Raw genomic sequence first — 12,632 nt, forward strand, 5'->3', positions numbered from 1 at the left:
TTGTGAAAGGGAAATGCTGTGCTATATGTAACAACATCACATGTGAAAATATTACAGAACATTCACACAAACAAGTGACTAGGTTCAGCTAGCATTTAAGCCATAGTTTGCTAACCATGGTTTATAGGATAGTAATTGGGTGGGCTGACCCAACACACTAGCACATACGTTATGATTTACAAACCACAACTGGGTTTCTACAACACAATATACAGTACTAAAAAAAAAATGTTTTTAAATGCAATATTATTTAACGCACTATATGAATCCAGCTAACAGTTATCCAGATTGTTTTTTCTGAAAATGGAATAGCCCACAATCTCTTCTGGAAACACGGAAGGAAGTATAGGCTGACTTCCAAAGAAGTCGGGTGACGTGATGTTCATGATGATGCAGATGCAAAATTATTTAAAGTAAACAGGAAATGGAATCAGGATGTAAGGTGGACAGCTTCCCTGTCCAGAAATTACAATTAAAAATAAGTTTGTTGCCTTAGTTGAAAGAGTTTTGCTAATGTATATGGAGAATAATGAGAAGTCATAATAAATACTTTTTTGTTCTCAAATCCAAGATAAGGAACAGTTCAAAAGAAGACTGTTAAGTTATATTAACTTCACTCAGAACAACATTATAAAATTAAATTTTAGGCTCGTGTAGCTGGATTGAACTTAGACCACTAGAATCCAGGCCACTAGAATTTGATGGAAACTTCAATATACTGGCGTATACTTTAATTATTACAATTATTGATACCCTGCCTTTTGGAATATAGATCTCACCATTCCAGGAAGGAAAGGCTCAGTGCTCCATTTTAAACTCCATTTTATGCTGCAGGAGATACAAGCTGAGAGCTCTGAATCCTTACATTTCTTAATGCCTAAAATATAGCTTGGAACAGTTTGAAAATTGTATAGAACATTATTAAATTGGATGAAATTATCACACTAATGAAAGCAGTATCATAAAGTTGTTCCACAAGCTCTACTCCTTGGGGGGGGGGGTGATATCACAGTGCATGTACAAAAGGTATGGGTCTTCCTTCCAGCCTACCCCCTTGCCCCTCCCCCCAGTGCTGCATGCCCCAAAGTCAATGTTTATATGACTGAGGAGTAAGAGCAGAGTATCATGGTTTAATGTCATAAACTAAATAATGGCCATGTTTCTTTTTTGTAACCTATTGAAACCATAAATCACAAAGATTATAGTGCCTTCGTAAACAGCCCTGTGAAGAAGAAAGCAGCTGGTATACATTTATTTATTTGTTTGTTTGTTTGTTTGTTGGATTTCTCCCCCGCCCATCTCCCCCACAATAGGGGACTCTGGGCGGCTTACAAAGACATTAAAACTATAAATATATATAAAATACATAATATATATAAAATTAAAACAATACTAAAAAAGGAAAAATCCAAGAAGATGGAAAATCGGGCCGGGGACAGCCAGCCACTATTGGGCTAGCCATCTCCCTGCTTGAGATATTCCCTCCCCGCCCCAGGCCAAGTGACAGAGCCAAGTCTTCAAGGTCCTTTGGAAGGCCAGGAGTGAGGGGGCCAATCGCACCTCCGGGGGCAGATAGTTCCAAAGAGCGGGGATATATGAAGGAACTGCAAAGGAAAAGGTCCCATTTAACATCTACGTGAACCCATTGGGTGACAGTCTCCATCAGTTTGGGGTACAGTATCATCAGTACAGTACGCTGTGACACCCAACTTTATATCTCAACCCCAGGCTGCACAGATGAAGCTGTCGACGTACTGACCCAGTGTCTAGAGGCTGTTCAGGTGTGATGGAATGGAATTATGAAGGCCGAGCTCAGGGAGACAAACATTTTCTTAGCTCACCAGAACCACGTGGGAGGAACAAGAGGATGAGACTGGCACCTCCCTGAGGAATTCACACTGTTGTGGCTGGAGGACTTTGGGAACTGGGGTTTTAGTCTGGGAAGATTCTTGCTAGAGATTGTAGCTAATAAACATAGCTGGACTGAATTGGCATGGTCTCTTGGAGTTCCTTGGGCTAGGCCTGACATCAGGTCTGGAGGGGGCAAAACAGACTTCAGCTCAATCCTGCCAAGACTGAGTGGTTGTGGCTGTGCGGCCCCCACAGGGCCGGGGGCATTTCCATCGTTGGTCTTGGATGGGGTAGCATTTCCCCATTCTAGGCTGGTGTGCAACTTGGGAGTCCTTCTGGACTCGCAGCTACTGCTCAAAAAAGCAGGTAGCAGCTGTGGCCAGGAGGTTCTTGTGCCCCTTCCTCCACCGGGAGACCCTTCAGACAGTTACTCGTGCCTTGGTCACCTCACGACTGGCTTATTGCAATGTGCTCCACGTGGGGCTGCCCTTGAAGACCATCCTTGAAGCTACAGCTGGTACAAAATGCAGTGGTGAGAGCAGTAATGGGCACCTCACATAGTGGTGACTGCCGTGTGACCTGCATTGTTGCCATTTGGCTTCTGGGTGGAATTCAAGGGGCTGGTTGTTACCTATAACAGTGCCCCTCTATGGCACAGGGCCTGGATACCTGAGGGACCGCCTATCTCTGATTATTTCTGCCTGCCCAGCAAGCTCTGGCAGAGCAGGTACGCTCCGGATCCCTTTTATTAAATGTTGTCATCTTCCGGGGCTGAGGGAGCGTGCCTTCTCTGTTGCAGCCCCCGCCCTCTGGAAAAGCAGCACCCAGCGATTCGGGCAGCACCCTCTCTCCTGGGGTTCCAAAAAGCACTTAAGGCCTGGCCCTGTCTCAGGCCTGGGGCTGGTGTGTTTGTGGGACCCCTCATTTGGTTCAATTTGTTCTGGTGTGATGGTTTTAGTCCAGGCTGCCCCGGGGGTGTTATCCTCTTAACTGTTCTTATTGTTCGGCATTTGTATTTGTAAGCTGCTCAGAGTCTATGGGAGTAGGCAGCTATGATAAATTTAAAATAATACTAATACTAATACTGATAATACATTGAGAAAGGTAACTATCCTATCAATTGCTCTTTGTATCCAAAAAGCAACGGCTATGTTTTGGAAATGTAGCTTAAAAAGGATCATGTTCAGTTCCCTTCAGACCTATTTTTACTAGACTCAGGAGGTCTGCTCTTTTTCAACGAATGTCTTTAGTAAATTAATTTTGTTCTTTTTAAAACTTATTTTTATGCTGCAAACAAAGCAGCCCAAAATTTAGGTTCTCCAGAAGATGCTTCATCTGTGCAGCTCTCCAGTTTAGGCAGAGAGACCTGACAGTTGCTGAGACTTAGCAAAGAATATCGAAATAGGTGGGACCTTGGTCAAACCCTGCAATAAATGATCTGATGCCAGGTTATATATTTACAATTATTTAAAAGCGGAATTCTTATGGCTGGACCTTCTAAGGCTCTTTGTATATTCGAACATTTCAGTAAATTGAGATATTAGTTCGTTGAGGTCTATTGAATTTTTGGTTCACGCGTACACAAATACCCATGGTGCATTTACAGCGCTATTGTGTCAGGAAACAAAGTTCAGAGTAGTCCTCTTTCTGATACATGACTTATGCAAGGGAGCATTCAGATATTCTGTCAGCAGGAGCTTCGTCAAGTAGCAGCTACATAGGTGAATCAGCTGCCCTTGTATTCCAGTTCTTTATTATTTTCTACCTCCTGCAACATAAAACTTTTTCAGTCTGGCACTGAAGAGCAGTTTCTGAAACTATAATTACAATCTTCAAACTTCCTCCAAGCAATACCAGAATGAAATCTCAAGAAAAGTGACCCTGCCTTATTCATCAGTTAATTCTGGGACGTGGGCCACCCTACCATGAGCAACAAGCCAGGGTTTTAGATTCCATCTTCCAAACCATTCATCTGGAATTTACTAGTATATGTTTGCATCATACACCACTTCCTTCCTTCCTTCCTTCCTTCCTTCCTTCCTTCCTTCCTTCCTTCCTTCCTTCCTTCCTTCCTTCCTTCTTCATCTATATTCCAGTTCAAGGTCCATAATAATCCACAAGTTAGTGCCATCTGGACACTTGATATACTTCGAGAGGATCTTGTATAGATCAATGACTCAATTATTCTCATCCACAGATATTCCTGGCAAAAAAATACAGTTTTTCATATGCCTGGACAAAATCAACTGAGGGCCCAGAAGCAAAGTAGCATATTCATCTGCTTTAACTGTCTGTTTACTGTTCTTCAGATGACCCAGTTGAAATGAAATTAGTCATGCAAGAAGAGGCACCCTACAACACATGGGGACAAGTTATGCTTATTAAGGAAACCAGAAAGCATGCTGCTTAGCGTGGGGTCTGTTCATAGCCTGATCTAAGAGGAACTGTGCTTTTTGCTACAATAAAAAATAACGTGTGCCAAAAATATTGGTACATTTCTCACTTCTTTAACTGGAAATAAAATTTAGAAACATGTATCAGCAAACCAAGTCACTATTAATCATTGCTGTATTGAGGAAACTGGGCAGAGTTCAGTAAATGCCACTTATGACAACAAATTATTTTCCTTCCCCAAAGAACCTCTAGAAATGGTCATTCATCCCCAACCGAAGGAGCATTTGCTATGCTGGACATAAAGGTTTAGACCCGTTGGCATCAGATGCATGGAAGTTTTTTCTACTTCTTTGGGATTTTTTTCCTACCATAGATCCCCAGGTGCCATTCTGTGCCAGAGGGCCCTATCACTTCTTATTACCACACTTTGATGATTGGAGACAAACAAGCCAGTTGCAAAACTCAGTTCCAATGACAGAAAGGAAATTAGAATCTGGACCTCTGGGTTAGAGCTCGTCTTAGAGAGACTGGTGGACGTTCATAGAATTAATTGTAGCAACTTGAACTATGATTCCAATAAACGTAACTGAAGTATGAGCACATTCATTATTTAACTAGGTGTATTTCTATTGTGTATTGACCTGTGATAATAAAAAGGATCCATTTTATTACAAACTGATGTCTAAATCATAAATAATTTTGAAATTTCTGAAACCGGTGACAGAAGCACCAGCTGTTCTGTGATCCTTCTTACTCTTGCCTACTATCTACCTGTGACAGGTATGGCTAAAATGGTAACAAAACTCATTTGCTAAGCCCATAAATCATCATTACTCACACTTTAAATAACTTTGTCCTCCAGCTAAGACAAATGTACCCAACAAATTCAGTTGTTATTACAAAGAGAGAGAGAGCTTTCTTTTTTTAAAAAAAAAATGTATCTCAATGCAAAATATAGCAGAAATATATAATTTATGTTTCATTCTGCCTATAAACAGAATTAGGCTGGAGAAATTTATGATATTGAACTTCTCAGAACGTGGTGCCCTCCAATGCATCAGGCTTCTTTAATTTTCACAATTCCCAGTCAATGAGCTGGGAATTACAAGAGTTGAAAAAGACTGTATCTGGGTAAGATTGTTCTATATTCACTCTTCCTATATACTGAAATGTTAGTGACCTCAGTTATTGCTTTTAGGAATTATCCTTTGAAGATTAGGATACAATCCATTGCCTGTTGTTAGAAAAAAAAAAATTTCTATGCATCTCCTGAGCATATATAAAGCGTTAATCATGGCAAATTATGTAGCACTCGCTTAGTTACTAATCATCTCATGTATATTTCAGTCCAAGACAATGTATTCTATGAACTTCTGAATTAGAACTGAAAAACAAAGAATCCTGTCTCTAATTCAAAGCTTAGAATGCCTTCTGTAGACATCTGTTTGAAGTGTATTTCATTAGTTGTCTCAAAATAAAAGCACTGTTGACAGATCTTATTTCAATTTCTCAAGGTGCAACTGAAAATCAGAATCACCCAAAATGCTGTGTAAGATCTTTACCAACTGGGTGTTGAACATATAATAGTGTATATACAGTAAAGCACAAGCTATTAAGCTACTGGTTATGATTTGTAAACAATGGCGCATATATAGAAGACAGCAGTGGTGATAGATGCAGTGGTGCTAAGTGACAGCAACATCAGGAAGGAGGAGCATGAGAAGCTGGAGAAGTACCAGGGCCTGAAGGAGGAACTAGAGGGGATGTGGAAAGTCAAGGCCAAAGTGGTCCCAGTGGTGGTAGGAGCATTCGGGGCTGTGCCTCCTAAGCTGGGAGAGTGGCTCCAGCAGATCCCAGGAGCAACATCAGAGCTCTCTGTCCAGAAGAGGGCCATGCTAGGAACAGCTCATATCCTGCACAGAACCCTCAGACTCCCAGTCCTCTGGTAGAGGACCCGAGATTGAGGAAGACACAGACCACCCATAGGGGTGAGAGGGGATTTTTTTTTAATATGTTATGAAATTGAATCATATGAAATACATAGTATAAAAATAGGACTGACATGAATATTCATGCTTCTGTAACATTCTGATTTGAAGGGTGTGTACTAAATTTTTATGAAAAATGTAGTCAGCCTGATGTGATTGATGCATGCATTGTACAGTACATCTATAATAATGCTGTGAGCATGGATTGGGATATAATCTTTATTGATTTCCATGGTATTTGCTTCCAAATAGCTTGACCCAGCATGCTTGGTATAGATTTTCTTCCTTGTCCTTGGCATATTATTTCAATTGGGCCTATCTATTTAGACTACAGTTTATCCTACAGATATATCTCTTGTTTCTAGAAATTTAGTGAAATTTCTGTAGTACCTGAAAACCTCCTTTTTCATTGTGTTTGTGGCCTTCCCCACTCACTAACTGAAACATGTGTCCTTTTTTCAGCTCTTCTTTTATTTCTACTGTGGTTTAAGCGTGGGCGTGGAATGCAAAAGCTATCTTTAAGGACTGATTACAGTGTTCAAAATGAGCACTAGAGAATCTAACTCACAGCAACTTTGACCATGTCTTCATGGCATGGCAGAATTTTAAATATATCTTTAGCATCTGGTACAATCTAAATGCTCTAAACTAACAGTGTTACTAACAGTGTTAGGTTAATGGTAGTGTTATCATTGATGCAAGACAAATCTAAACAGATGAACTGTCATCATGCGGTAACATCTTGGGCCTCGTGCATGGTGATTATATGTGTGTGTGTGTGCGCGTGTGGTTATAAAATCAGATTTCAAAGAGAATCTATTTTAAGAAGAAAAAAATATCGCAAACATCTCTCAGCTTCTGCATTGATGCTAATGATGGCATAGCGAGCTTCTATTCCCCCTAACAATTTTAATGTTTACTAATCCATTGTTGTTCTTTGCTTTGATAGCCTTTTCCCAAAACACAGCCAAAATTCTATGACTACAACCATTTTCTTAGTTTGTCAAATGTAGAATGATACGTTATTCTTTTTTTTTTTTTTTTCCTATCTGGATACCATTTTTAGGCTGTGATTGTATACATCTTACAAGGGAGTGACTCAGTGAGATTTATTTCTAAGTATAGAATTAGGTTGTAAAAGTTTGTTCGGCTGAATATTTCATCTGGCAACAGCTGTCTGAGGTCTTAAGAGGTTTTGGAGCATTCCAATTTTTGTTATATAATATATTTTTACATTGAGGAATTGAACCCGGGGTTTTAATTAACTTACATTTGCATTTTTCATTTAAAAAACAAACTTATACCTAACTTCAAAATGTATAACATAAATACTTGCTTTTCCTGGGCTCCTGGCACAGCTGAACTTTAGGAAGTACTTTACTTGCATTACTTGGAAACCATTCTCAAATCAGTGCCTTTATTTAAATTATGTTAAATTATAAAGACTTTTTATATTTTCTAAAGATATCTGTGGGGTCCACGTGGCATCCAGAAGCATTATTTAAAATAAAGGTAGATGATAGAGGCTGGCAATGGACTTTCCAGCAATACTCTCCATTGAATGGTAATTTTAAAATCATAATTTAAATCTATAAGAAGTCACATGGTGCAGGACTCCTGATGGGGGCCAAAAGGAGTGTCTGTTGACACATTGGTGACCATTGGGAACACAATGGGGATCTAGGTTCAGAATTACCAGTGGACCAAATTGGATGATATGGCTGGTATTACTAGAAGTTATATATAATTCAATGACGCTTAAACTCTCCTTGAGTTCAACTCAGTTCCTGGTGACTTCATGGTCTTATCCAGATAGGTTTTTGACAGTATTACAGAAAAGATTTGCCATTGCTTTCTTCCAGGATGTTTTTGGACTTCTCATCTTAGCCAACAGCTCTGGAATTCCCAGGTGATTTCCCCTTCCAAATATTAACCAGGGCTAACTCTGCTTAGCGTCTAAGATCAGCTGTGTAGCTCAGAAACTTGATCATCAGATAGTAGAATGTAACTTATAATGTAAGGAGGTATTGTTAGCTGCTAATGTTTCCAGTCGAAAATAAGAAAGGCAATACTGTAGTTAAAAAATAATTAGAATCCTTTCTTTGTCACCTAAAATGCACTTTTTGTGCTGAATGTGTAATAGAAATCACAAATCCAGGAGGAAACTTCCAGGCAAGATTTTTATGTATAATTACTCTGCTATATTCATTGCATTTTATCACATCCTTCATATGTAAACCACTCAGCTTTTCTCATTTCTTCCATTATTTTTCTTTCCATAGAAAAATCTGCTGAGGGGGAAAAGGTGGAAAAAATACATAACCACATAATGTCTTTTGATGCCAATGCAAGCACTCTGTATTTGCAACAGCACCTTTTTAGAAAATTAAGCATTTTAATACCTTTTTTCCTTGAGAGTTTTAACTTCTGAGCTACAGATCAGGACTAATTAAGAGTACTATTGTGCTGAACTCAATATGCTTTTTTAAATACAAGAACTGGACTATACAGATATATTTAATAAACTAAATAAAATATTCATTTGACAATAGATGGGCATTTTAATAGTTATCCTTGAACCCTGTCATTCATCTATCTATCTATCTATCTATCTATCTATCTATCTATCTATCTATCTATCTATCTATCTATCTACATATACTTCAATCCAATAAATATCAAAATATAACAACATATCCCCAAATAAAAAATGTTTACACACACACACACACACACATAATACCCCCCCCAAGGAAAACTCACCTGAAATAATTAATTACCACTTCCTGCATGAGGATACTCAGTTCTCAGTCACTGCATCCCCAAAGGCTTCCTGAAACTCCTAGATCTGAATGGTTTTTCCAAATGCCAACAGGGTTGAAGCTGATCTGATCCCAAGGAGTTTACTACGACATGGAAGGGGCAGCAGTAGAAAAGGACCACCTTTGGGGGCCCTGGTGGTAACACACTTTTAACGTGGAACCCAAAGAGAGCCCTCCCATCTAGAAACCACAGGAGCAAATGTTCCTGAAGATACCCAGATCCTGAGATATGAAGGGGTTTAAAGGTGACAACCAGTACCTAGAATTACCCTCTGAAAGTAAGGACTGTGAAAAATACATGGGGCTTGTTTGCTCATTCATTCATTCATTCATTCATTCACTTATTCCAGTGTTTCTCAACCTTGGCAACTTTAAGATGTCTGGACTTCAACTCCCAGAATCCCAGGGAGTTGAAGTCCAGGCATTTTAAAGTTACCACTGGAATAACACTGATTTATTCCATTTGTGTGGCTGCTCTTCTCAGCAAATGTCTCTGGGCAGCTGACCTATAGAAGTTGACCTATAGAAAAGGTTCTCCCTCTGTAGACTCCATCACAACTTTCTAGATTTCTCCTTCTGTATGAGTTTCTGTTCCTTTCATATGAAAGTTAATTATTTGGGGAGGGGAAGGAGTGCATTCTATCTTTTGGTAAATATGTATAAAACAAGCATTAAACTGACAGTATAAATCTAATTTCCTTTAAAATCTCCATTGTTTGAGTTGCCGGTATTGGTGGTTTAAAAAGAGGATGACTGAGGTTCAGAACCAAACTAAACATGATTTATTGTATGCCAGCTTGAATGATTTCACAAGTAAAAAAAACAGGTTACAAATTTAATGATAAATACATTTTTATGCACATTTCGCTCTAGTTGTTTTTAGATAGTAGGCATGAAACTATGTGTGATCAGCATTAAGGTGTAGAGAAAAAAGGCTTTAACTCTTTATACCTATCTGAATTCTTATTGTACCAATCAAATCTTTCTCACAAGCCAGATAAGAAATACAGAGGATCCCAGATAAATCAGGATCGAAATGGGGATGTCAAAGTTTATCTCCACAGTCTTGACCCAATTAGCACCACTTTGTGCCAGCTATTGATTTATATGTTTAAACAATTGCATAATGATTAACATGTCATTTGGCCCTTTCAGTCCAGTTGCTAAACTTTGACTGTCTCAGTGCTAAAACAATGTAATGCTGATCTTCCTGCTTTCTCCTCACTTTCCATTGATTTCTGTGTGCTCTGAATCAAATGTTACAAGGTAAGCTAGTTTTGTAACAAATTTCAAAAGGAAAAATAGGGCTCTATGAACCCCAAATTGTCTTTTCTTCTTCGGACTGAGTTATAAGAGTTAGAAAATGAATCAGTATTCAGTAGTATAGCAAAGGGGACCTGTAAGGAAGTTCAGCTCTGGAACCAGGGCTACCCAAAAGATGAAGTCAAAATCTGAAAGATGTACAGTGGGGTGTCCTTCATCCATCCCTTCTTTATGTATGTACAAAAGAGTCAAAGACTTGATCACAATACTGCATCCACCATCTTTCAGATTTTGACTACTCCTGCTTATGCTCCATTCTGGGACACTTTTTGGAGCCAGAAGGATCATGCCATCTACCTCTGTGTCAAGTTCTTCTTTGGTCTGTCCAGTTAATCAGGTTTCCTGAATTTTGTTTTTGTTTCCAGCAAAGCATAATGAATATTAGAGAATGAAACAGCAATGATCACTGCTTTTCTTTTCTTGGATGAGAGTCCTCCTCCATATCAGGAGTTTCAGTACTGTACCTCTCTGCAAAATGCTTTACATTTCAAATTAAATTGCATTCAGGTGATTAAAGAACCTGGTTAAAGCTTAATGATTGGGTTAGTGCATCACATTAAGCCATGATATGGCTTATGTGCTTTACTATGATGTTGACCATTTAACTTTCTGAATTAACCCAGCCAGTTGTGGCTCAGGCAGCAAATTGTGGTTATGCAAATTATGTCTCAGTGAAAAGTGCCAACATAGGTACTACAGACAGATAATTAATTTTTTTTAAAAAAGACTATAACGTAAACTGAAGTCAGGCAACTTTTTCAGACTTTGAGCACAATTGTGTTATCGGGTACAGTAAATTGTGCATTAAAAAAAAAACTCCAACATTTTTAATAGTTGAACTCTCATGAGATTGCCCATCTAATCATGCAAGGTTTGACAGTTTTGTAAGATTCTACGTGTATCATCAAAGGGTGTCATGGACCCTTTGTGTTCTTGACCTCCAACATAGAACATGGGTCACATCGTGTTTTCTGGTATTACAGAAGGCAGGACCTGAACCAGTAGGAGAGAAATTTACACAAGTGGTTTGTTCATAGTTGTACTGCCTAGTACACACACAAGGTACACAGTCTACACTTGTTGTTATTTTCCTCATCAGTCCACTTTTCACACAATGTCCTGATCCCACCCATGTTTTTGTTCTGGTCCTATCTACTTTTTGGAACATCATTCTTGGCCTTCAAAGTTTGATGTTGGTTTGAAATGGTGAAATCCCAGGGAGGGAAAGTATTAAGCTTACTATGTGAGGAAGTACTTGTTCTCAGCCAGCAACTGTAACACCACCTTGTAAATTTGGATTGAAATGTGGGAAATGCGCATAAGATATATTTATATCCCAGAATCAATTTTTTTAGAAGTGAGAACATCACTGTCACCAAAGGCATAGTATCTTAATTTAACAAGCAAGCTTTGAGTGCTTCAGCTATCCTACACTGTTCATAGGCATTAGTCATTCTGCCATCACCATAGTTTATTATCCTGATGAAAGTAGAGTTATTTATGTCTTGACATTGCACACAAGCTGAGGATGAAAGTGGCAAGTTCCTGTGGACACTGCTGTGTCAGGTGATATCTTAGATCTGCAGTTATTAAACGCCATAATGAGAGGTGTGAAGATGGTTGGATTCAGTATTGGCCTTTTAGTTGGGGGTCCTGCCCAAAACATTAATGACTGCAGGCTTTGGTTAAATAATCATAAGTCTCTAACAGAAGTATGGAAATGCATTCTGTACACAATCAGAGGTACCTCGTTTGTACTAAATGTCATACTGAAATCTATTCAGAGTTAAAACATATATGCATTCAGCCTTTCTACAGGATCATGCAGATTTACAACTTCACTTAATTGGAGTTTGGATGTCTAGTCAGATCTGCATGTAGTATATTCTTACAATATAGCTTTTATAGGTAGGACGGATCGTGATCATTCTGGCTTGGCAAAAAGTCAGACTGAGAAGCAGCCTTGCGAAGTATAAGCGTACTTGAATTATTTCAGAAGCTATGTCGTCTGACAACTTTCCCAATAAATTGCTGCATGCTAAGAGTCCAAAAATAAATCTTCTGATAGCAGAGAAGCTAGAAAGAGCTCCCCTTTACACAAATAGTGTCTTTCAAATAAGCTACCAGATGGTGACAAATTCCCTCAGAATATTTTCTTTTTCACAGTAATTTTATTAAAGATTATAATTACAATAATAAAAGCTCATACAAACTAAAAGATAGAAAAATAAAAAAAGAGTAGAAGGTACAGAAA

The sequence above is a fragment of the Python bivittatus genome, unplaced genomic scaffold (assembly GCF_059951505.1).
Source record: "Python bivittatus isolate LINGU-HERP-01145 unplaced genomic scaffold, Pbiv_v1 ctg000120_np1212, whole genome shotgun sequence".
NCBI classification, from domain to species: domain Eukaryota; kingdom Metazoa; phylum Chordata; class Lepidosauria; order Squamata; family Pythonidae; genus Python; species Python bivittatus.